Source organism: Mus caroli, unplaced genomic scaffold, assembly GCF_978045245.1.
Source record: "Mus caroli unplaced genomic scaffold, Mus_caroli_1 scaffold_5, whole genome shotgun sequence".
NCBI lineage: Eukaryota > Metazoa > Chordata > Mammalia > Rodentia > Muridae > Mus > Mus caroli.
In genome coordinates, this window is record NW_028227260.1 from 33,748,247 (window position 1) to 33,776,139 (window position 27,893).

At 39.7% G+C, this 27,893-nt stretch overlaps 1 pseudogene; it reads right to left on the reverse strand.

Moving 5' to 3' along the window:
- Positions 1-2,684: 2,684 nt before the first annotated feature.
- LOC110288023 (killer cell immunoglobulin-like receptor 3DL1) lies at positions 2,685-27,893 on the reverse strand (annotated as a pseudogene).

A 27,893-nucleotide genomic window follows, 5' to 3' on the forward strand; every position in this document is an offset into this window, starting at 1 on the left:
TGTGCTGCTGCACAGCTGTCAGTGAGCAGGGCCAATTCTCTCTTGCTGAAACCTTATGACCAGCACCAGTTTTATTGTGATGCCCAGGCAAGGTGTGGATCCATCTCTCTGGAGTACTGCAGCTATGAGGGGTGGGACAATTTTCCTGCTCTGCTTAAGCAAGGGGTAGGGCCAGATCTGATCAGCCCACAGACATGAACATGACCCTCAGTGTCAGCATGGTCAGGACTTTAACATGGCCTCAGGTGACAGCCTCGCTGCTCTCTTCTTTGTGCACAGAGTGTTCTGGTTCTCTCTCTCTCTCATGTGTGTGGTGTTCTGTGTATGATGTGTGTGAGCTGTGAGATGTATGTGTGTGTGTGTGTGTGTGTGTGTGTGTCTGTGCTGTGTGCCTGTGCATGATGTGCATGTGTGTCTGCCTGTGTGTGTGTGCCTGTGCTGTATACCTATGTGTGGTGTGTCTGTCTGTCTGTCTGTCTGTCTGTCTGTCTGTCTGTCTGTCTGTCTGTGTGTCTGCTGTGTGCCTGTGCATGGTGTGTGTGTGCTGTGGTGTGTGTGAGTGTGTGTGTCTATGCTGTGTGCCTATGCGTGGTGTGTCTGTCTGTTTGTCTTTCTGTCTGTGTGTCTGTGCTGTATGCCTGTGCATGGTGTGTGTGTATGTGTGTGTTTGCTGAATGCTTTGATGTGTGTTTCTGTGCTGTGTGCCTGTGCATGGTATGTGTGTGCTGTGTGGTTAAGTGTGTGTGTCTGTGTTCTGTGTATGTTGTATGAGTACTGTTGTGTGACATATGCATACCCTGTGAGTGCTTTAAGTGTGCTTTGGTTCCGAAGTTTTTCTCATGGAATCACCAGCCATATCAGATTAGGCATTCACTGTACACCAATGTCACTTCATTTTAACTATGTTAGTTACAAATTCAACATCCCTATTTCTGAATAAGATCATAATTTAGGCCAGCAAGGGATAAGATTTCAACATACAAATGTGAGGACACCATGACACCCTTCACAGTTGGTATGGGGTAACATCACATTAATGTTGAAACTTTAAATTTTTCTGTTCCTGCTGAAGCTGCTTTTGCTGTTGATGTGAGACAGGGTCTCATGTACCGCAGGCTGAACTCAAACATATTATATAGAAAAATGTGACTTTAAACTCCTGATTCTCCTGCCTCAACCTCTCTAGTGCTGGTATTAGAGGCATGTGCCGCCACCTTCAGCTGTGTAATTTTTACTTGTTCAGTTTTTAAACCAAACTCTTTTTCCAGTTGCTATCATTTGCCTATACCACTCCTTTGCAAGGAGCAGGACTTTCTTTGACTGACTTATCAGTTTTTTTTTTCTATTTAACCTTCTATGCCTGAGATTCTATCTTCTGTATATTGTACTCTGTTGGTGATGCTTGCATTTGTAGCTTCTGATCACATATCTAGCTTTCCATCTTCAGGATTCCATCAGTTTTTGTTTTCTTTATGACATCTATTTCCGTTTTCAGGTCATAAAATTTTTTCCCACTTACTTCACCTATTTGATTGTATTTTTGTATGTCTTTAAGGAATTTATTTCCTCTTTAAATGTCTTTATCATCTTCATAAGATTGTATTTAAGGTCATTTTCATCTGGTTCTGCTGTGTTGACCTATCCAAGGTTTGCTGTAGTAGGATATCTGGGCTCTGGGGGTGCTATTTGCTCTGGATATCATTGTGTTCTTATGTTGCCCTCTAGTTATCTAGGTTTTGTGGTTATTATAGGTTTAAGTGTTGATTTCTGAGTTTATCTTTATTAGATGGGTGGTTTTGGATGTTCTTCCCTTGGTTTTGTCCCCCCTCCCCCATCTTTTGGCCTAGGTGTCATTGTGTTCAGGTGACTATTGAGTCTCCTGTTCCAGTAGGATAGATCCTTGTGGTTTTTGTGTCTTGTGTGACCTCTGGGAGTTAGGGTACATGCTCCTGGTAGGAGGAGACTTTAACAAATAGCACCTGGAGAACACAGAACAGCATATGTTAAGGCCAGAGTTAAGAACAGGCTTCTGGAAGGATGTTAGCAGGAGCGGTAGAGAGTCAAGGTAGGGTAATTGTGTGCAAAAATTAGCAAGATATATCTATATCTGTATCTGTATCTGTATCTGTATCTGTATCTGTATCTATCTATCTATCTATCTATGAATATATGATTGCTATGAGAACCATTATGTTGTACAACATAACTATATATTGGAAATCTATACTAATAAGCAGAATGAACCTTTGTTGTTATGGAATTGTAAGACAAACAGCATGCAGCTTCAAGTTGATCTAGAAAATATAGCTGGTTACATTGTAGAGGTCTGAAGCAATGGAATAAGTAGAGAACCATGGGCTAATAAATAGAATATGATTTCTGTCCAGCTGTCAGTGAGGACCATAGTCTTTTTATGTATCATAAGCTACATTAAGAATTATATTGGAATAAGGAAGGGTAATCCCAAATTTAAAGGTTTCTGCCTTCATATTCCAGCTGTTATTTCACTGCATCAAACAGCCTTTGTTGATGAAAAGGCTCTGTTTTCCACAAAAGACTTCCTTAGATCTTTCTTTGAGAACTCAGAGGGTGCAGACATTCTTTGATCTCAGTTTATCATTTCATAATTTCCAATTACACAATGGTATCTGCAGAAAACTCAGAAATTCGGGAAATGGGAGGCATCAAGTTTTGGTTGAAGATTCTCTTCTCAAGTTCTGTGTATGTCACCTCCTGTCCTTCTTGTCCTTCAAAGTCCTAGAAAGCAGTAAATGTTAAATGATGTTGTATGCATGTATTATTGCAGAGTATGAGGGGATATTAGACTAGGCAGAAGATGACATGCTCAGGAAGACCTACCTGTCTATTTATTGTTTTATTTAACTTCAGACTCTTGTTCCATGCTGGCTGCTGCATTTTTAGGGGACAGGAGAAATTAAAAACAAGTAGTGAAATAGTCCAGCACTGTCATTTCAAATCCAGTGTACTTGAGATGTGCAGTAAAACCCATAGCTCCTCACCTCCCACAGTCTGCCTCTCTCTGTTCAGAGCCCCATCCCTCTCTTGCTCCACACTCACAATTCTCTCTTTACCACAGTCTATCTCTCTCCCTCCAACACCACTTTCACCCACCTACCCACCCACCCATCTCTCTCTCTCTCTCTCTCTCTCTGTCTCTCTCTGTCTCTGTCTCTCTCTCTGTCTCTCTCTCTGTCTCTCTCTCTCTCTCTCTCTCACACACACACACACACACACACACACACACAAGACCTTTCCTATATAACAAGCTATGCTTTGGATGTGAAGAGGCAGTAGACACTGAGATTTTTGCCTGTGTTCTGAGAGCTGAGAAAAAGTACAAGAGCTCTGTTGCTTTCTCTAGAAAGCTCAGTCTTAGTTTTCCTTATCATGTGCTAAATTTCCTTTTGTAAGGGAAAAATACACACCATGATTCCTCCATTCCTTATCATTCTACATATATGACACCTACCTGCTTGTTTCTGAGACTTATTCTGTTTGGGAAAGTAACAAGAATAAAAGATGATGATGATGACAAGGACCATGGTCATTAAGAACCTCGTTAGAATGCGCAGGTTCTTGTGGTTATCTGGAGAAAGATGTGAACCAAATTAAGAGGTAAATCTGAGTATCCCCATTTTGTTACATCACATAATATTTATTAATTGATGGATAACTAATATACTATTTCTTTACAATAAAAGGACATACTCCTAATCTATATAATTATAATATAAATATAGAATATTAATAATATAAATATAGAATATAAATATATCCTGTATTTGGATATAGTAGTAAACTGACTCCTAATGACTTATGATTAGACTCATATATTATTGAGTTTCTCAACTCTCAGCAGAAGTGCTTGTATTTGTGACAGGTGGTTATTTATAGATATACACAACTGGGAAAGTTGCAGAGAGTAAGGGACTAGAGGAATCTTGACCCTAAATGTGAAGTTTATATTACATATTTTCTACATATCAGGTATCATGTGAAAGAGTTAGATGAGATTGCACCAAAAAAGCCATGAATAAATATAAGTAGACTGTCTTGTGGACACAGCAGGGTAGTTGCATGTATGAACTTCACAAAAAGCGTCAAAGTGACCAAGACCAGTGCAAGTTCAAGCTAGGGAAAATTACAGCATGGAGAGGAGAGGTGCACATGGAATCCAACCTATACTGAAGGAGTTATAGGCAATTGATAAATGTTAGGAGAAGTGACAGCTTTAGGAATGTTGTTACTTGTAAGCTGAGCATTCTCCAGCAGAAGGCTACATCCAAGACTATCAGGGCAGTATACCCAGGGGCCAAAAGCTGTAGGACCAGCAGTGTAGACCATGTGTTCAGTATCTTAATCTCAGATTGGTAACAGTGCTCAGTTTACATCTGCAATACCCTTGCTTAATTCTCTTTAAGGAGAAAAGTGAAATCAAGTCTATCCCACCATAAGTTGGATTTTTATAAAATATTCCTCCTGTCTGCTTCCTTTTTAAAGGCCCCATCACCTTCTCTCCAGGAGTCATCCATTGTTTTGGGGAAGAGAGTACAATTTACTCTCTTTTTCAATTACAGGAGATCTTAGGTTCAGGAGTGAGAGACGAGTCATCCCCAGAAGGTCCACACTACTCCTAAACAACCTTTGATGTTTCAGAGTTTAAGAATCAGAGAATGGAACATGTGTTCTTATTACCAGTTGGAACATCTTCTGGATATATGCCCAGGAGACCTATTGCTGGATCTTCCAGTTGTACTATGTCCAATTTTCTGAGGAACCGCCAGACTGATTTACAGAGTGGTTGTACAAGCTTGCAATCCCACCAGCAATGGAGGAGTGTTCCCTTTTCTCCACATCCTTGCCAGCATCTACTGTCACCTGAATTTTTTATTTTAGCCATTCTGACTGATATGAGGTGGAATCTCAGGGTTGTTTTGATTTGTATTTCCCTGATTATTAAGGATGTTGAACATTTTTTCAGGTGCTTCTCAGCCATTTGATATCCCTCAGTTGAGAATTCTTTGTTTAACTCTGTGCCCCATTTTTAATGGGGTTATTTGGTTTTCTGGAGTCCATCTTCTTGAAACATATATATAGGATATTAGTCCCCTATCTGTTTTAGGATTGTTAAAGATCTTTTCCCAATCTGTTGGTGTCCTTTTTGTCTTATTGACAGTGTCTTTTGCCTTACAGAAGCTTTGCAATTTTATGAGGTTCCATTTGTCAATTCTTGATCTTACAGCACTGGTAAGAAGGACACATGCTCCACTATGTTCATAGCAGCCTTATTTATAATAGCCAGAAGCTGGAAAGAACCCAGATGCCCCTCAACAGAGGAATGGATACAAAAAATGTGGTACATTTACACAATGGAGTACTACTCAGCAATTAAAAACAATGAATATCTGAAATTCCTAGGCAAATGGATGGATCTGGAGGTTATCATCTTGAGTGAGATAACCCAATCACAAAAGAACTCACATGATATGCACTCACTGATAAGTGGATATTAGCCCCAAAATTTAGAATACCCAAGATACAATTTGCAAAACACACAAAACTCAGGAAGAAGGAAGAGCAAAATGTGGACAATTCGCCCCACCTTAGAATTGGGAATAAAACACCCATGGAAGGAGTTACAGAGACAGAGTTTGGAGCTGAGACCAAAGGATGGACCATTCAGACACTGCCCCACCCGGGGGTCCATCCCATAATCAGCCACCAAATGCATACACTATTGCATATGCCAGCAAGATTTTGCTGAAGGGACCCAGATATAGCTGTCTCTTGTGAGGCTAAGCCAGTGCCTGGCAACACAGAAGTGGATGTTCACAGTCAGCTATTTGATGGAACACAGGGCCCCCAATGGAGGAGCTAGAGAAAGTACCCAGGGACCTGAAGGGGTCTGCAATCCTATAGTTGGAACAACAATATGAATTAACCGGAACTCCCGGAGCTCATGTCTCTAGCTGCATTTTTAGCAGAAGATGGCCTAGTTAACCATCATTGAGAAAAGAGGTCCCTTGTTCTTGCAAACTTTATATGCCCCAGGATAAGGGAAACACCAGGGTAAAGAAGTAGGAGAGGATCCTTAGGGGAGTGGGGGGGGGGGAGGGTATAGGGAACTTTCAGGATAGCATTTGAAATGTAAATGAAGAAAATACCTAATCAAAAATTGGAGGAAAAAAAAACAAAGAATGAGAGAATGGGGATGACCAGGCTAAGACAACAGAGCCTTGAGGCAACGGAGCCAAAACATGAGCCCAAAGAGGTTTTGGTAACCATGTTTTTACAAGAGAGAAGTGGAGTCATTCACTCACTTGCTTTGGTATCTGCTTCTGTGCATGCAGGACAGTTTCCTGTGAATTTAGTAGAGAAGGGGACAGACAGGAGAGGGAACAAGAGCTGGTCAGTGGCGCTGTCTGTCATCCTCTGATGGAATGTCCTTTGAGATTGGACCATGACCAGTACCTAACTACTTAGTGCTGAGCATTTAAAGGTATAAGATGCCTTATGTGGTTTGCTTAAAGGAAATGAGTCCTTGGATTTCAAATTGTACTGAGATAATAGAAATACTGTGGAGAGCTCTATGTGAGCAGAAGTGCTGTACAATCTCAGATCTACCCAAGCTGATCCCAACCTTATTCCTCATAAGACTGGCCTGACTCCTGCCTATATCTGTCTGGATACACAGATACCAAATGTGTCTGGCTGACAAGATAAGGATTTATTGGCAAGTTCCCTGTCTATCATTTTGTAATACCTTCACTTAAACTTCATCTCTTCTTTAAATGTTTTTAATGGAAATAGTTATATCCCTTTGTCACTCCATTTCATTTCCTCAGTGTTTTACTCTTACACTTTCTTACAGGTTTTTTTAACATCCCAATATTCTTAAGTTGAAAGCATCTTTTTCTTCAATTATAATTGTTAAGGAGGGTTCTGTGTACACACATGTATTAATAGTGATGACTCAATTTTTGTTTTATATATATATATATATATGTGTGTGTATGTATACACATATATGTATTAGTATATGATTGATATGCAAATACATATGCATTTGTATATGTATATGATGCGTAGGCATTTACATATATATATGTTGCATATGTACATGAATGTGTATACATGTATATGTATACGTATTTAAGTATTTCCTCCCCATCAGTAGGATGGTTCTCAGGAATGGCCTAGCCTCAGGGTCTCATTAATTACCGGACATGAGATATATATGAGACAGTCTTACCTTTGGCAGGAAGGTACAAGGGGTCACTTGGGGAGGACCACACATGGGAAGAGTTCCTGAAAGAGCCATAGCATCTATAGTTCCCTTTTTGGATCGTTGGACTAAGAAGGAATTTTGCCTCGAATTTACCACTGTGGCTCTGCACTGCAGGCATCCCCTGTCCCTGAGGCACCCCTTCCCTGGACATATGGAACGTGTCAAACTGATGGTCAGAGATGCAAGACAGGGTCATGGTCTCTCCTGACATCATCAGCACAGGGCCCATCAGGGCTGACAGAGAAGGTTTCTTGTATACACCTGGAAGAGAAGACACAGTCCCTTCGAAGGTCTGACTACTTTTTTGTTGATTGCTTTGATAATTTCATAAGATATATTTTATAGAGCTCTTCTTCTCCCCTGCTCCTTTCACATGCAACCCTCTTACCCATCTTTCCTTCTCCTCACCCAACTCCATGTTCCCTGTCTATCTTTAATACTATTTTTCCTTCAGAATTTCACATCATGCACCCACATCACATTCATCTCCCAGCCCTTCTATACTAATTTCCTCACTCTTGTGACCTCCCTCCCCAAAACTATGAAATAAAAATAAAAGAAACAAAAATAGGAAAAATCTAAAAGGTAAAAAGTCCAACTTTGTTATCTATGCACTCATTGGAGAACGGTCAAATTCCCAGTGTCACGCCCTTAAATATCATTGGCTCCTTCCCCTTCCTCACCTGCACCTGAAGCCATCAGGTGTGGAACAATAACTTCAGCGCCCTTATTTCAGTTTTAATGAGTTCTAGATTCTTATCCCTGTTCGTTCACTTCCCCTGTTCATTCACTTCTTAGTGTTCACTCCTCCCTCTCAAATTTTTTGATCTCTCCTTCTCAGCAATCTCCCTGCCTCCAACTCTCTACTTCTCCCCTCATTTTCTCACACTCTCTCTCTGCCATCCTTCTGTCTATAGAGTCATACTTTGACTCTGATCTCACTGTGGTACTCAAACATTTTCTCCCTACTTTTGATTTTTGACAGTTTTTACCTCTATTGCTATTATTTCATTCCATCTGTTTTTGAAAGTATGTCTTTTGTTAATATATATGAATTTTATCTAACACTGGATATATGAAATATTTTTATGTGTACATAAGGTATTTTTATACTTCTTTAAAATATGTTTTAGTTTTTGAAGTTAAATGACAATTAAATTGCTTTTTAATTGTTGTTCTTTGGTGGTAGTGGTGGTGGTGGTGTGTGTTTTTGTGTGTTTCTGTGTATGTTTAATATTGAATATGTTTAGGCAAATATTTTTTATTGTCTCTCAACATTTACCAGTCTCTTTATTTTTTCTAACTGTTGTTTTATACACCTTCATCTTTTTCAATTGTTTTGCACATTGATGCATTTAATTTGAGTTACATATGATTTTATCTTAATTAGCATGCAAATTAAATATCTTCATCATGACCTCCTCTAAAAGTTCATTTTGTTCATTTTATTTCCATCCCCCCCTTGTGACCCCTTTGCCGGTCCTTTCCCTCCCGCTCATTTCTTCCTTGATGACATATACATTCCACCTGATTTTCCATCTCTCTCTGATAACCTTTCTCCATTCAAATTACTCCATAATTTCATCATTTAAAACTTAACTATTTAGTGCATATTAAAAATCTAGAAACTGATTTATTTTCAGTTATTCCTTTTCTGTCTTGTCTCTTTTTGCTATCTATGTTACTCTCTCTTTAATAAGCATGTAATATCTCATGAAAATGTTTGCTACCCATGTAAGGGACCATGAAGTTCGCCCCTCTCTTGTTCCTCTCAGTGTATTATTGCCTGAGTATATAATATCATGTGCTTCCACAGACCTGTTTTGAAACATCAAACATCTGCCATTATTTCTCCATTTGCACTTGCAAATATTCCATCCAGGCTCTTGATTTTATAGGTTTTCTCTTTCTACATGTGCCATGCTTTCTATTTTTCAGCTCTCTCTCTCTCTCTCTCTCTCTCTCTCTCTCTCTCTCTCTCTCTCTCTCCCCATCTTTCTCTGTCTCTCTCTCTTTGTGTCTCTCTCTGTTTCTTTCTTTCTGTCTTGTCTCTGTCTCTCTCTCTCTCTGACTCTGTCTCTCTGTCTCCGTCTCTCTGTCTCTGTCTCTCTGTCTCTGTCTCTCTGTATCTCTCCTCTCCCATGATGCAATTATGTATATATTCCTGGGCACAATTTCTTAGATTCATTTTAGCCATCCTAGAATGTCTGACTAATTTTAGGAAAAGAACTGAAAAAGTTTGGATGTGTAGACAATAGACAGTGATTGGAGCTCTATTAAATCAAGCAAGGCTATGGTTTTCTGGGGTGAATAGTGGGTCAATCACAATAAAAGGAAGAATTGTCAAACAGTTGTCAAACCCAGGTTCCACCTGTGCAAAGTCTTAAAGACTCATTAAGAACCACTCCACCTAAGCAATTAACCTGAGGTATTATATATGGTTCTTCTGGCAGATTTCTTACAGAGGTAGAAGCCAAACAAAATTCTGAACTGCCCAAGTGTCTAAATGCAAGTAGAAGTTCTTCATTATCTCTGGTTAAATGGAGCTCACCCAGTGGCCCCTGACCCCTGAATATTTATCTCTACTTGTGACACCTTTGTACTTCCCTGCATTGGTGTCTTACAGAATAACCAATTGTCTGGCCTTGTATCTCTGTTTATATTGTCTATGCCAGTAAAATGCCCAGCAAGGCTTCATTTCTCTAAATTTCCCACAGTTTTCTTCTACCTGATGCCCCAAGGCTTCCACACTACACAATGTCTGTTATGCATCTGGAAGAGGGTAAAGAACAGGTGTTCACTCTCTTACCTGTGATTTTGATGTCAATGGGGTCACTGGGGTCTGACCATTCATAGGGGTAGTAATTGTTAGCACCATAGCATGTGTAAGTCCCAACAAGGTCAGGTGTCATGGGACCTATTGAGTAGCTGACATGTGACCTACTATCATGATGTTCTGCAGAAACTTGGACAGAGTTCTTGATTATTCCCATTCTGTGTGAAATCAAAATATATGTATCAAAGATATTCTCTGAGTGACATTCCAGGGTCACATTCCCTCCTAAATTCACCAGGGGACTTTGTAGAATCAAGAGCAAAGGCTTCATGTAGATTCCTAGAAATAAGGAAATTGCACAGACTTGATCACATTCTCCATGTTTTGTAAAATCTATAGTCCTCCCTTTCTTACCCTGTTTTCCCTGTCAGTGACCCTGTGTGCATTTCTGTGCTTATGTCAACTTTGTAAACAGACTCCTCCATGTCTCTAAATCCCATTTCTCAATTCTTTGGTTCTGTCAGCAGCACAATATTTTCCCAATGACTTGTGAGAATGTGGCTTCTGAACCATTCTAACATGGATCCCATTGCCCCTTTCCTGGGGAGAGCAGGAAGCATGACAAGCTTAATCCCAGGCTCTTTTATGAGTCACTTTGTGCTACTTTTGATCAACTGTAATCCTTGGAAAAATAAGTTATTTAGTAGTGAGTGTGATTAACAGAGAATCTCTTCTGATCATCTCTTTTATACAAATTTATATCAGGCACTTGTCATTCATGTTCATGAGCATTGTCCTCTCCAAAACATTGGTGAGTCAGCATCCTCGCCTAGTGCTTTCAGGACATGTCTTCTCTAGGTTTTAAGATGTCCATTGATATAGATCCTTCTATTAATTTCCAATCACTTGTAGAAAAAATAATCACAAATACTGTTGTTAAAAGGAGTAAAAGTATTCTGGAGATCAAAATTTTTAAACAAGCCAAATGTCATAAAGAAGGTTTCTGCAAGGACATGTCACTGCTCAAATCACTAGAAATTTTTCATTATCTCTTCCTTTCATCTTCTAGAGGCCTCATTTGTCCTTGGCACTTGGAGTCTTTTTATCACTGCCAGTGATAGTAATAGAGTGTCTCTGCCAATGTTTTTTAATGCTAACTACTGTTTTATTAATTATTTTTGTCATACTAACAGTTGTAATTCTACAGACCCAGACTAATTTAGTCTCTCACCCTGATGTCAATTTTTTGATACCTTCTCTGGTTTCAAACATCCATCTTAAAAGCCCAATTTTTCCTTGAATTATTTTAAACTCAAGGATCCTTTAGTACAAGAAAGAACATATACATGGGTATTACATCATGCCCAGCATAATATTCAATTTTCTTTGTTGAACATTTCTGTATAATGATGAAACTGACTAATACTGTTTCTGGAATTTCAAGGGTTGGGAGAATCAGGGGCATGAAATGATAATCCAAATATGGACTCTGACCTGAAATTATGATTTTTAGAGACTCACTATGTGCTGACAATTCATTAGCGTATTGAGGATGGAAGCATCTGTAGGTTCCCGCATGTTCTGTGGTCACAGGACCAAAGACCTGGCTCTTCTGAAATGCACTCTCATGTAACTGATGGATTGGAGACCCTTCTTCTTTGTACAGCTTGAATATGTTAGATCCACCATGAGATTTACATGTAAGAGTCACTTTCTGTCCCAGAGGAACAATATTACTTGGCCAGGCAGATAGGGATGGTTTATCATGACTTCCTGCAAGAAGAGGAACAGAGTAAAATTTTAATGATCCCTTTATTCTTGAGAGTTAAATCTATAATTTTTAATTCTTTGGGGTCCTTTCTATAAAAATTTTCTGTGAATTAAACTATCCCTGTTCTAATGAGAGAGGCTGAGGGTCTCATGACTCTTAGGAGGTTAAATAAACTTCAAATGTCCTGGAAAGCTAAAACTTGCATGATTTACCTGTGTCCCTTTTAAGCTCTATAAAATAATTAAGAAGCTAGGACAGCTGAGCTCCAAGAGATGTCTGAGTTATGGCGAGTGCCTGAAAGTTGTGTGGTGTTCCATGGCTTTGCCCTTCATGAAAAACACCCATATTGAGGTGTGCATTTAGTTATGCTTTGAGTTTCTTTGTTCTTATGTAAATAATCCCTCATCTCTACTACTAGTAGTAATCTCAGTAAATGCACAGAATCACCCAATAGGGCATTGATGCAATCATTTTTTTGGTCTGTCATGGGTTTGCTTTATGGGGTGAGCATGTTAGTATATGTTGTATTCCTCTTTAAAAAATCACAATAGGTCATTTTCAAATAATCAGTATTCCCTAACTATTATATAAATATGGTATACCTTTGTATGCTAAGATCTGTTAACCCAGAGTCTTACAATAAATATTTAATAGTCAAGCAGATTTGGTCATAAAATTTGCAATTCAAAAAGGATTATATCTGATGATTAGTGGGGAAATCTTTGTCAGATAGCAGAAAATGAATGTTTTTTATTCACATTCATCAACTCTAGATATATAATAATTATCAGATGAGATATTACTTTGTAAATTTTCAAGAACTCAGGGGCAAGAGCAAGAAATCCCATAGTGGTTTCCAAAGAAGAAAATCTCCAAGATATCTGGAGGAATGCAGTGTTTTGAACACATTTGTTCTTTCTGTATTCTCATATAAGTCTCCATCCACAGTTGTCATACTGACTCATGCTTCTACACTGCTAGTGACAAGGTAGATGCAGACGTGTAGTTTTACCACCATTCCAAGGCTCCACACATGTGAAACATTGGAATACAGGGTTACTTGGTCACTTGGGTGACTTTGAGATAGAATGTGCTATAGTACATGTACACACACACACACACACACACACACACACACAATTAAAAGATCAGCAGCCTCATATGTGCCCAACTGCGATATCCTGTGATCCTCCCAGGAGGACCACACAAAGGAAAAACACAAGTGAGAATCTAGCATAAATACACACACCTGCTGGGACACCCATACAGCCCAGCTGACACAGGACCTTTCCCACCTCCCTGAGCTGCACCATCCTTCTCATAGAAGACAAAGTGAGAATGAACCTCAAACTCATTAGCTTAGGGGAAAAGTTCCCATATAAAACACCAGTGGCTCGGCCTCTAAAATCAACAATTGATAAATAGGATATCATAAAAACTAAAAAGGTTCTGTAAGGCATAGGATAAATAGGAAACCTACAGATTGGGAAGAAAATCTTCACTAATCCTACATCCAACAGCAGGCTAATATCTAAAATATATGAAGAACTGAAGATGTCAACCACCAGAAAACCAAATAACCCAATTGAAAGTTTCCTGCAGAGCTAAACAGAAAATTCACAACAGAAGAATCTCCCATGTCCAAGAAGCACTTAAAACATGTTCAAAATCCTCAGCCATCAGAGAAATGCAAATCAAAATGACCTTGAGATTCCATCTCATACCAATCAAAATGGCTAAGACCAAAAATGTAATAATACTTGCTGGCCAGGATTTGGAGACAGAGGAACACTTATCCATTGTTGGTGGGAATGCAAGCTGGTACAACCACTCTGGAAACCTGTCTGATGGTTCCTCAGAAAAATTGTAAATAGTCTATCTGAAGACCCAGCTATATTACTCGTAGACATATAGCCAAATAATGCCCCAACATTCTACAAGGATATGTAGTCTGCCATGTCCATAGAAGCCTTATAAATCTGTTATAGCCAGAAGCTGGAAATAACCCAGATGTTCCTCAACCGAAGAATGGATACAGAAAATGTGGTTCATTTACAGAGTGGAATACTGTACATTTATTAAAAACAGGGGCGCCCTTCCGGACCAACCAGCACCGGGGTAGCTAGGGCCCAGAGTCAACTGACACCCGCCAGCTACCCAGGACACCCGCCACGGAATCTTAAGACTTCTGGTGAGTGGAGGACAGCCTCTGCTCCAATCCAATCGTGGGGGACCTGAGACTGCATTAGTTAGGGAAGCAGAAAACCGGCTTGAGTAGGGGCAGAAGCCCCTTTAGGTCCGACCAGCACCGGAGTAGCTAGTGCACAGAGTTGGCTGACACCCTCTAGCTACCCACGACACCTGCCACGGGACCTTAAGACTTCTGGTGAGTGGAACACAGTGTCTGCTCCAATCTCTAAACAGAGACAACTATAACAAATAACTCCAGAGATTACCAGATGGCGAAAGGTAAACATAATGATCTTACTAACAGAAACCAAGACCACTCACCATCATCAGAACCCGGCACTCCCACTTCGCCCAGTCCATGTCACCCCAATACACCGGAAAAGCTGGACCAGTATCTAAAAGCATATCTCATGATGATGGTAGAGGACATCAAGAAGAATGTTAATAACACACTTAAAGAAATACAGGAGAACACAGCTAAACAGGTAGAAGACATTAAAGAGGAATCACAAAAATCCCTTAAAGAATTGCAGGAGAACACTGCTAAACAGGTAGAAGACATTAAAGAGGAAGCACAAAAGTCCCTTAAAGAATTGCAGGAAAACCAGACCAAACAGTTGATGGAATTGAATAAAACCATCTAAGACCTAAAAAGGGAAGTAGACACAATAAATAAAACCAAATTGAGGCAACACTGGAGATAGAAACCCTAGGAAAGAAATCTGGAACCATAGATGCGAGCATCAGCAACAGAATACAAGAGATGGAAGAGAGAATCTCAGTTGCAGAAGATTCCATAGAGAACATCGGCACAACAATCAAAGAAAATACAAAATCCAAAAAGATCCTAACTCAAAACATCCAGGAAATCCAGGACACAATGAGAAGACCAAACTATGGATAATAGGAGTAGATGAGAATGAAGATTTTCAAATCAAAGGACTGGCAAATATCTTCAACAAAATTATAGAAGAAAACTTCCCAAACCTAAAGAAAGAGATGCCCATGAACATACAAGAAGCCTACAGAACTCCAAATAGACTGGACCAGAAAAGAAATTCCTACCGACACATAATAATCAGAACAACAAATGCACTAAATAAAGATAGAATGCTAAAAGCAGTAAGGGAAAAAGGTCAAGTAACATATAAAGGCAAGCCTATCAGAATTACACCAGATTTTTCACCAGAGACTATGAAAGCCAGAAGGGCCTGGAGAGATGTTATACAGAAATTAAGAGAACACAAATTCCAGCCAAGGCTAGTATACCATGCCAAACTCTCAATTACCATAGATGGAGAAACAAAAGTATTCCACAACAAAACCAAATTCACACATTATCTTTCCACGAATCCAGCCCTTCAAAGGATAATAACAGAAAAAAACCAATACAAGGATGGAAACCATGTCCTAGAAAAAGCAAGAAGGTAATCCCTCAACAAACATAAAAGAAGACTGCCACAAGAACATAATGCCAACTCTAACAACAAAAATAAAAGGCAGAAACAATTACTTCTCCCTAAAGTCTCTTAATATCAATGGACTCAACTCCCCAATAAAAAGACATAGACTAACAAACTGGCTACACAAACAGGACCCAACATTTTGCTGCTTACAGGAAACTCATCTCAGAGAAAAAGATAAACACTACCTCAGAATGAAAGGCTGGAAAACAAAATTCTAAGCAAATGGTAGGAAGAAAGAAACTGGAGTAGCCATCCTAATAACTAATAAAATCGACTTCCAACCCAAAGTCATCAAAAAAGACAAGGAGCGGCACTTCATACTTATTAAAGGTAAAATCCTCCAAGAGGAGATATCAATTATGAATATCTATGCTCCAAATACAAGGGCAGCCACATTCAGTAAAGAAACTTTAGTCAAGCTCAAAGCACACATTGCACCTCACACAATAATAGTGGGAGACTTCAACACACCACTTTCACCCATGGACAGATCATGGAAGCAGAAACTAAACAGGGACACAGTGAAATTAACAGAGGTTATGAAACAAATGGATCTGACAGATATCTACAGAACATTTTATCCTAAAACAAAAGGATGTACCTTCTTCTCAGCACCTCATGGTAACTTCTCCAAAATTGACCACATAATTGGTCAGAAAACAAGCCTCAACATATACAAAAATATTGAAATTGTCCCATGCATCCTATCAGATCACCATGGACTAAGGCTGATCTTCAATAACAACATAAATAATAGAAAGCCAACACACACGTGGAAACTAAACAACACTCTTCTCAATGATACCTTGGTCAAGGAAGGAATAAAGAAAGAAATTAAGCACTTTTTGGAGTTTAATGAAAATAAAGCCACAACATACCCAAACTTATGGGACACAATGAAAGCATTTCTAAGAGGAAAACTCATAGCTCTGAGTGCCTCCAAAAAGAAACTATAGAGAGCACACATTAGCAGCTTGAAAACACACCTAAAAGCTCTAGAACGAAAGGAAGCAAATTCACCCAAGAGGAGTAGATGGCAGGAAATAATCAAACCCAGGGGTGAAATCAACCAAGTGGAAACAAGAAGAACTATTCAAACAATCAACCAATTGAGGAGCTGGTTCTTTGAGAAAATCAACAAGATAGATAAACCCTTAGCCAGACTCACCAGAGGGCATAGGGAAATTATTCTAATTAACAAAATCAGAAATGAAAAGGGAGACATAACAACAGATCCTGAAGAAATCCAAAACTCCATCAGATCCTTCTACAAAAGGCTATAATGAACAAAATGGAGAACTTGGATGAAATGGACAAGTATCTAGACATATACCAAGTACCAAAGTTAAATCAAGATCAGGTTAATGATCTAAACAGTCCCATATCCCCTAAAGAAATAGAAGCAGTCATTAATAGTCTCCCAACCAAAAAAAGCCCAGGACCAGATGGGTTTAGTGCAGAGTTCTATCAGACCATCAAAGAAGATCTAATCCCAGTTCTTCACAAACTATTCCACAAAATAGAAACAGAAGCTACTCTACCCAACTCATTCTATGAAGCCACAATTACTCTGATACCTAAACTACAAAAAGACCCAACAAAGATAGAGGACTTCAGACCAATTTCCCTTATGAATATCAGTGCAAAAACACTCAATAAAGATCTCCCTAAATGAATCCAAGAACACATCAAAACAATCATCCATCCTGACCAAGTAGTTTTAATCCCAGTGATGCAAGGATGGTTCAATATACAGAAATCCATCAATGTAATCCAGTATATAAACAAAGTCAAAGACAAAAACCACGTGATCATCTCCTTAGATGCTGAGAAAGCCTTTGACAAAATCCAACACCCCTTTATGATAAAAGTCTTGGAAAGATCAGGAATTCAAGGCCCATACCTAAACATGATAAAAGCAATCTACAGCAAACCAGTAGCCAACATCAAAGTAAATGGTGAGAAGCTAGAAGAAATCACACTAAAATCTGGGACTAGACAAGTCTGTCCACTCTCTCCCTACCTATTCAACATTGTACTTGAAGTCCTAGCCAGAGCAATTAGACAACAAAAGGAGATCAAGTGGATACAAATTGTAAAAGAAGAAGTCAAAATATCACTTTTTGCAGATGATATGATAGTATACATAAGTGACCCTAAAAATTCTACCAGAGAACTCCTAAGCCTGATAATCAGCTTCAATGAAGTAGCTGGATATAAAATTAACTCAAGCAAGCCAATGGCCTTTCTTTACACAAAGGATAAACAGGCTGAGAAGGAAATTAGGGAAACAACACCCTTCTCAATAGTCACCAACAATATAAAATACCTTGGCGTGACTCTAACTAAGGAAGTGAAAGATCTGTATGACAAGAACTTCAAGTCTCTGAAGAAAGAAATTAAAGAAGATCTCAGAAAATGGAGAGACCTCCCATGCTCATGGATTGGCTGGATCAACATTGTAAAAATGGCTATCTTACCAAAAGCAATCTACAAATTCAATGCAATCCCCATCAAAATTCCAACTCAATTCTTCAAAGAATTAGAAAGGGCAATCTGCAAATTCATCTGGAACAACAAAAAACCTAGGATAGCAAAAACTCTTCTCAAGGATGAAAGAACCTCTGGTGGAATCACCATGCCTGACCTAAAGCTGTACTACAGAGCAATTGTGATAAAAACTGCATGGTACTGGTATAACGACAGACAAGTAGACCAATGGAACAGAATTGAAGACCCTGAGATGAACCCACACACCTATGGTCACTGATCTTCAACAAGGGAGCTAAAACCATCCAGTGGAAAAAAGACAGCATTTTCAACAAATGGTGCTGGCACAATTGGAGGTTACCATGTAGAAGAATGTGAATTGATCCATTCCTATCTCCTTGTACTAAGGTCAAATCTAAGTGGATTAAGAAACTCCACATAAAACCAGAGACACTGAAACTTATAGAGGATAAAGTAGGGAAAAGCCTTGAAGATATGGGTACAGGGGAAAATTTCCTGAATAGAACAGCAAAGGCTTGTGCTGTAAGACCGAGAATCGATAAATGGGACCTCATAAAGTTGCAAAGCTTCTGCAAGGCAAAAGACTCCGTCAATAAGACAAAAAGACCAACAACAGAATGGGAAAGAATCTTTACCTATCCTAAATCAGATAGGGGACTAATATCCAATATATATAAAGAACTTAAAAAGGTGGACTCCAGAAAATCAAATAACCCCATTAAAAATGGGGCTCAGAACTGAACAAAGAATTCTCACCTGAGGAATACCAAATGGCAGAGAAGCACCTGAAAAAAATGTTCAACATCCTTAATCATCAGGGAAATGCAAATCAAAACAACCCTGAGATTCCACCTCACACCAGTCAGAATGGCTAAGATAAAAAATTCAGGTGACAGCAGATGCTAGGGAGGATGTGGAGAAAGAGGAACACTCCTCCATTGTAGGTGGGATTGCAAGCTTGTACAACCACTCTGGAAATCAGTCTGGCGGTTCCTTAGAAAATTGGATATAGTACTACCGGAGGATCCAGCAATACCTCTCCTGGGCATATATCCAGAAGATGTCCCAACTGGTAAGAAGGACACATGCTCCACTATGTTCATAGCAGGCCTATTTATAATAGCCAGAAGCTGGAAAGAACCCAGATGCCCCTCAACAGAGGAATGGATACAGGAAATGTGGTACATTTACACAATGGAGTACTACTCAACTATTAAAAGGAATGAATATATGAAATTCGTAGGCAAATGGATGGACCTGGAGGGCATCATCCTGTGTGAGGTAACACAATCACAAAGGAACTCACACAATATGTACTCACTGATAAGTGGATATTAGCTCAAAAACTTAGGATACCCAAGATATAAGATACATTTTGTTAAATGAATGAAACTCAAGAAGAACGAAGACCAAAGTGTGGATACTTTGCCCCTTCTTAGAATTGGGAACAAAACACCCATGGAAAGAGTTACAGAGATAAAGTTTGTAGCTGTGACGATAGGGTGGACCATCTAAAGACTGCCACATCCAGGGATCCATCCCATAATCAGCTTCCAAACGCTGACACCATTGCATACACTAGCAAGCTTTTGCTGAAAGGACCCAGATATAACTATCTCTTCTGTGACTATGCCGGGGCCTAGCAAACACAGAAGTGGATGCTCACTGTCAGCTATTGAATGGATCACAGGGCCCCCAATGGAGGAGCTAGAGAAAGTACCCAAGTAGCTTAAGGGGTCTGCAACCCTATAGGTGGAACAACATTATGAACTAACCAGTACCCCAGAACTCTTGACTCTAGCTCCATATGTATCAAAAGATGTCCTAGTATGTCATCACTGGAAAGAGAGGCCCATAGGACTTGCAAAATTTATATGCCCCAGTACAGGGGAATACCAAGGCCAAGGTGTGGGAGTGGGTGGGTAGGGGTGTGGGGGGGGAGTGTTTGGGGACTTTTTGGATAGCATTGGAAATGTAAATGAGGAAAATACCTAATAAAAAAGATTAATTTAAAAAAAAAACAGCGGCATAATGAATTTTGTAGGGAAATGGATGGAACTATAAAATAATACCCTGAGTGAGGTAACCCAGACCCAAAAGGACATGCATGGTATGTACTCAATGATAAGTGGTTATTAGTCTAAAAGTACAGAACACCTAGGATACAGCCTACAGACCATTATAAGTGTAACAAGCAGAAAGGTCCAAGTGAGGAGGCTACAATTCCAATTAGGAGGGGGAACGGAATAATCACCAGAGGCTAAGTGAGGGAGGAAGATGAATAGGAGGGTAGAAGGGAAAAAAAGGAACAGGATTATATATGGGGGAAAAGAAGAGAAGCCTAGAGAGCCCAGAGAATGAATGGAGATAAGTACCCTGGGGGGAGGGAGGGGAACCTCTAGAAAGTACGAAATACCCAGGAAGTGAGAGACGCTCAGGATTCAATGGGGATGACCTTAGACAAAGTGTCCAACTTTGGGGAGAGAGAACTCAAAGCATCCACCTTCAGTAGATAGAGTGGTCCTCAATTTGCAGGTTAGAGTTACAAACCCACCATCAAAATTCCTGACCCACAATTGTTCCTGTCTACAAGAACTGCAGGGACAAACATGGAGAAGAGACTGAAGAAAAGGCGATCCAATGACTGGCCCACGTTGGGATCCATCTCATGGGGAGCACCAAGGCCTGATACTGTTACTGATGCTATCACATATTTATAGAGGGAGCCTGGCATAGCTGTCCGCTGAGAGGCCCTACCTGCAGCTGCCTGAGACAGAGGCAGATACTCTCACCCAACCCTTGCACTGGAGTCCCGGACCCCTCTGGTAGAATTAGGGGAAGGATTGAAGAAGCTGAAAGGGAGAGTGACTCCATAGGAAGACCTATAGTCTCAACTAACCCAGACCCCATGGCTTTCCCAGAGACTGAGCCACCAACCAGGAGCAGAGGGGCAGCCAGAGGCCCTAACACAAACAGGGTAGAGGTTGGCCTGGTCAGGCCTTGGTGGAAGAAAATGAGATTTAATCTTGAGAGACTTGAGGCCCCAGGGAAGAGGAGGCTTCATCGGGAAGGGAGGCTCACCTCTCAGAGGCAAGGGGGAGGAGAACAGGATGAGGAAGTGTGGGTGAGTGGACCAAGGCAGGGGCAACGACTGGGATGCAAATAAATAAATAAATAAATAAATAAATAAATAAATAAATAAATAAATAAATAAATAAATAAATAAAACTTAAAAAAAACTTAATAGAATGTTTCTGTAGCATATTTGTTAAAATAAAAGAACAAGTGAGCTTAGATCAGGTGTTATATAATCTCACCTCTAAGTATGGAAAATTCAATGATGAGAAACAACCATATATTTTGATGCTACACAAATAACAAATTATCAGTCATTAAATATCACCAGAGGGAAAAGGAAAACAGATATTCACTTGGGAGCATAGGAGAGAGAGGTCTTAAGAATTTAGGCAGGAGGAAGCATGTAATTAAAACATAGGGTGTGAATTTCTCACAGAATTTTTAAAATACTAAGAAAAAGAAGAAAATGTCTATAAAAATAAGCAGAAAACTCCTTTAGAGAAACAATAGAGAAGACTCTTTAAACAATGAGTAGTATGGAAATGGTCAGGTCCAAGATGGTCAATGACACAAAAAAATTCAACCCAGATAAACAAGGTTACAGAGCACATTATTAAAAGAGATCCTGGCATCTGCATGACAAAGGATAATTAGGCATAAGGATATCTAATACAGCTAATGACCATATTCCAAGCCTACAAGTCACAAGAGACCAGGATGATGTTTTCAGTGAGGAAAGGGGAAAAAAGAAAAAGTTTGTCTATAGACAGCAGCAAACTGTCTTACAGACATGAAGTATGGGAAACTTCTGTCAGAAAACCTCTAGCAGAAAGAGTTCCTCATCAAACGGTCCAGAAATGCCATGGAGTTCTTCAAGCTGAAATAAAGGGCTGGTAATGAGCTACAGGAAAACATCTTCACTTAGAAAAGGTGAAATGATTCTTCAAAAGTAAGACAAGGAAAGGCGTTACAGTACTGTGCCAGTGGTACACAAATCTTATTAGTAAAAGGAATGTCTGAAGACAAAATTAATACCTGCAACAATTTGTCGAGCAAGACATACATAATCCATAATAATTATAATATCAAAACCTCAAATAAGTGTGGGATTTTGGGTAATAGTACAGAAAAAAGAAAGGTTTAGAAAAAATTAAAACAGCTTAATATCTATTTGGTGTTGTGGCACATGCTTTTAATTAGTGCACTTGGGTGGCAAAGGCAGGTGCATTTCTGACTTCATGGCCATCCTGGTCTACTAAGTGAGTTGTAGGATATCCAGGACTACAGAGAGAACCACTGTCCCCCCAAACCATAAAATTTGCTCATCCAATCAAAGGTTAATGTCCAATTCTGCCAGGCACAGAGCCCGGGATTATGTAGGACAGACTGAGAGGCAGGATTGGAGGGTCTTTCCTTTGCAGTTCAAAAGACTCAGCACCAATCCGACACACCAGCCCCTGTCCCCCCAAAATCATACTGCCTGCTCTCCTGTCAGAATAAAACCCATCTATGGAAATGGACTGTAACTCCATGTTATAGGGACTGACTCACCCACGTGTGCTGACATCCTCTGGACTAGGAAGAAACCTGGAAGACAAAACCTCATGATGCAAGATCTCCTTTCACAGTAGATTGACCCTCTGAGACCTGAAGTTTCTGTGCATCCTCTAAACATTGAAATCAGAGCCCACGTTGTTTATAGGACCTTATGCACCAACACCCTCCATGGAAGCCAGGATTTCTGCTTCGGACAATTCTCACCTCCCAAGATGATAATTCTACCCTGCTATTTCACACTTTCCATCCTCAGCAGAACTCACCAGAACACATGAGGCTGAGGAACCAGAGCAGCATGGCTGGCAAGGAGCAGAGCCAAAACAAAGTCTACTGGATGTCCTAAGAGGCTCAGAGGAGCTATGCGACCACAGGAAGCCAGGCTCACCAACAGATCACACTCATGCTCAGCCCCAAGGTCACTCTCTTTTGAGACAGGTTTTCTGTGTCGCCCTGACTGTCCTGGCACTTTGTAGGAAATACTTGCCTTGAGCTCAAAGATTCACCTGACTTTGCCTCCCAAGAAAGCTGATTGTTGGTCTGTGGCCCTGTCTCTTGCTGCAAGACAGATGCACTGATTCATTGTGGTCTAGGAGGATCATACCTTGGTGAAAATGTTCAGACTTTAGTCCTTCGGACACAGCATTTTCTGTGACTACAACTGAATTATGTCTTGGACCAAACCTTCTTGTTCTAAATGTTTGAACTTGATTAACATACTAAAACCTTTTATGTACTCTATTCCTTTCTAAACCTGAGCATCAATGGTTCCCGTGGTGCTATGCGTGATGTGTTCAATGAATATCTTTCATCTTACAAAAGCAAAACTAATGTGTCAATCAAAATTATTATGCTGTGCTTCATCCAGTTTCAAGTCACAATTATGTAATTATAGCTGATTGATTAGTTATTTAGAGTAATAAAATTGCACTTCTGTTTAAAAGTCAGAGAGATAAGGCAAGTGCGTTTTAACTTTAATTCAATTGTGTTTTATGACCTAATATTCAAATTCTTTAAAACATTTCACTTTAAAATTCTGTGCATGTGTCTGTGAGTATTTTCATCGGAGCACTGGTGTTTAGTAATGCCCGAAGTGGGGGTTGATTAGAGGCCTTGGTGCAGGGGTCACTGGGAGATGTGATACTTCTAGTGTAGGTATACGCATCTAATACTGGGCCCTCTGCATGCACAGGACACAACTGTATCTTCTGAAGGATGTGTCCAGCCATATAGGCTTACCATTCTTTACAAAAACCCTAGACATAAATTCATTCTGTTTCCCACTTCATTCAGGAATGGTTGTCCTAAGTGAGCGATTCTGATATGTACAACTTGACGAGTCGTTTTGCATTTTCCAGACAGTCTTGAGAGCTCCTGACTCTGTTTCTCTTCTTCTTATTCCAGTACAACGTACTAAACGCTCAATGACAGGACCAGGTAAGAAGCATAAACATTAAGATCTATTTCTAGAAGAGTATGTCAGAAGGCAAGAACCAGGAAGGCCACTGTAAAGAAATGGCAACATTTGAAACAGGACTACAGTTTCTACAACAAACAATTGGCTGCACAGAAACACTGGAAATGAACTGTGCATATGTAGTATTCATTCTTTAACAGATAATAATATTTTAGGCTTTGTAATATATATGTATATATTTCTACATTTTTCATTAAATAATTTATTTGTACTTCCCTGTGTATCCCAGCTTCCCCTATCTCCTCTCATCTCAATATCTCCCTCTCCTTTCGACTTCTCCATCTTCCCTCCCTTCCTCTTCTGAGAAGAGTAGCCCTTCCATGGATATCAACCTGCCTTGGCATATCAAGTTTCAGTAGGAATATAGATGTATCTTTTCTTATTGAGGCTAGACATGTCACCCCACTCCAAAGGCAGGCAACGGAGTGAGAGGCAGCCCCTGCTCCTTTTTTAGGGCTCCCGTATGAAAACTAGCTGCACATCTACTACCTATATGTAGAGAGGGCTTACTTTCCTCCCATGCATGCTGTCTGGTTGGTGGGTCAGTCTCTGTGAGCACCTATAAGCCCAGGACTCTGTAGGTTTTGTTGTTGTGTTCTTGACCTCACTGGTTCCTACTACCCTTTCCCCCCTCTTCCACAGCATTCTCCAACCTCTGCTGAATGTTTGGCTGTGGGACTCTGCATTATTCCCATCAGTTTCTGGGTGATTGACGTTTCTTTGTGGATTTTTCTTGTGATGAGTGCAAAGTGCCCTCCCCTATCTCCTCTGATGGATTTTGGTTGAAAGTCTATTTTATTAGACTTATGTCATTATGTTAGGATGGAAACCAGACCTTGCTTTTTGAGTCTACTTGATAAATCCCTTTCCAGCCTTTTACTCTGAGGTATTGTTTATCCTCCATGTCTGGGTGAATTTCTTCTACTCAGAATGATGGATCCTGTTTTGGTGTCCATTCAATTAACCTGTGTCTTTTTATTGGGGAATTGATTCCATTGTTCTTGAGAGATACTTATGTCCAACAATTGTAACTTCCTATTATTTTTACATTGGTGGTGATAGAGTGTGTGTGTGTGTGTGTGTGTGTGTGTGTGTGTGTGTGTGTGTTTCCCTTCATTTGGTTCTTTCCTTTAAGATAATTTTTTCATCAACGTGGATGAAATTTTTGCTGGGTGTAGTATCCTCTGCTGACTGGCATCCATTTTGTCTTAGTGAGAATTTACATTTTTAAACTTAAAACACACACTATTATGTATTTCAAATAAATAATAATTATTTGATTTCTCCTTGCCTTTACTCACCTCAGTCTGTACTCGCCATGTAGCTGATGTGTTCTCCATCAGATGCACTTTTATATTTAATTAAGTCTACATAACTAGGTATATATTTCTAAATATATAAGTGCAGTCTGTTTAATTGGTATAATGTTATTCATATGTCTATAGTTTTAGAGCAGACCACATTTCTAGGAGATGCAATCACACACCACACTTCCTGTTCCTCTGGTTCTTAGAATCCTTCTTCCCCTTATTGCATGATGACCTGTGAGCCTCAGTTGCAAAGGAGTGTTAGATGCAGATGGAGCCCCTGGATCTGGGCATCACAGGATCAGTGTTTCTCTTTACTTTTACAGGCTTCAGTTTTTGTAATGTGTTTGTCTGTGGTTAATAGAATGTTGTTTTCCTTTTTTTCTTCTTTTTATGGGGACAGTGTTTATATGTACCTATGAATACAAGCATAAATATTTTGATATCTGTAATGAAATTGGGAATTATTTTTATTTTGTAAACTCACAGTTTTTAGATCTCTCCAAAAGCAATGGTCTCACTAGCCCTGAATATTTGGATAGATTTCTAGAACTAGGAATTATTTCCTTGAGGTACAGCAGATATTAAGTTCAATTATATAGCTATTATCTACCACAAACATATGGATGCCACTACAGCCTCTTAGGTTTATTGTTGTGCTGGTAATTAAGAGACCAACAGAACCTTAACCATTCATCCTCAGAAATGCCGAAGCATACACAACAAATTTTTGGTAAAGTTTTCTGAAGATGAATAATGTCAACATTGTTTAGTTTTAAAATAATTACTTGGTACTGAGGAGATGGCTTAGTGACTGAGAGCCTTGTCCTGTGAGTGAGTCTTGTAACTGAAGGTCCATCACAGGAACTGACTGAAAGCTGGAGGATAAATACTGACTGCACAAAATGGTCCACTCACCAACACACCTAAGTTGTGGTGAGCACCTGACCCCTAACAAGCCATCTCTCATAGTATACCCATTAGTTACACATAAACAAATTGCTTCAAAAACAAATAATACTCCCGTAGCTCCATGGTTGCTGCAAGAAGAGGTTTGCAGATCTCTCTGTGAAAATAGCTTTTGTATTTTTATTATCAGTTTCTTTTTTGTTACCATATTTTTTTCTCATACAATATATCCAGATTATGGCTTCCCTTTGCCTTGTGACTCATAGTTCCTCCCCACGTGAATCTTTTCCCTCTCTGTCTGTCTCTAGAAAAAAAAACAGGCTTCTAAGGGATATTATTAAATAATGACAAAATAAAATACAGAAAGAGAAAGCAAATGCTATCAGATCAGATTTGAATGAAACAAAGTAAAAGGAGAAAAGATCTTAAGGAAAGCACAAGAATCACAGATCCACTCATTTGTATACTCATGAATCCCATTAAAATACCTAAATTGGAATTTGTTTTATACACACACACACATACACACATACACACAGATACACATGCACACACACATGCACACACATATGCACACACACATACATGGACACGAACACACTTGTATACACATATGCACACACAGACACATGCACACCACACCAAGCACATGCACACACACACACAGACACGGATACAGACACACAGACACATACACACATACACACGTACACACATGGTTACACACACGTGCACACACACACACACACACACACAGATATATAACACCGGAAAACCTGCAGGCTCTGTGCACGCCTCCCTCTGTCTATGTGAGTCCCTGTGAGCTTTGATCATGTGGTTTTCAGAGCAATGGATCTCCCCTTGTGGGTCACTACCCCTCTAGGGGACACATGACACTTTCACATGGGTATCATGTCAGACATCCTGCATGAAAGAGAATCACCTGATAATTTGTGACAGTATCAAAACTACAGTCATGAAATAGCAACAAAAACGATTTTACAGCTGTGGGTCACCACAGCATGATGACACGTGTTAAAGGGCCACAGCTTTAGGCAAGCTGAGAACCAGCCTTTTGTTCATGTGTTGTCCTCCGTCTGTCCACTTGGCTCACAATCTTTGTCTGCCCCCTTTCCCTCTGGGTTCCCTGAACTGTCAGGGGATGGGTGTGAGGGAGGGATCTATGTAGGAATGAACACTCAGGTACTTATGTGCATATAAGGGACGTCATTAGGAGTCACTTTATTGCTACTTTTTATTTTTTTAAACTACAATGTGTTTTTTACACTAGGACCCTAGAATATCTCGTGTCTGGTTCTCAGCCACCCAAGTACTATTGAGGACAGGTTCCATCTTATGTAGTGGGCTTTAAGTCACAAGTGATATCAGTTGGTTGCTCTCACGACTTTTTGCTGCCACCGACCTTGCTTGTCTTGTAAGTATGACTCCAATGTAGATTGAAGGCTCTGTGGCCCGGTTGGTGTTTATGTTTCTCTTTTGGTGGTACACACAGTATCTCCCTGTACCAAACATGCCAGATGCCAT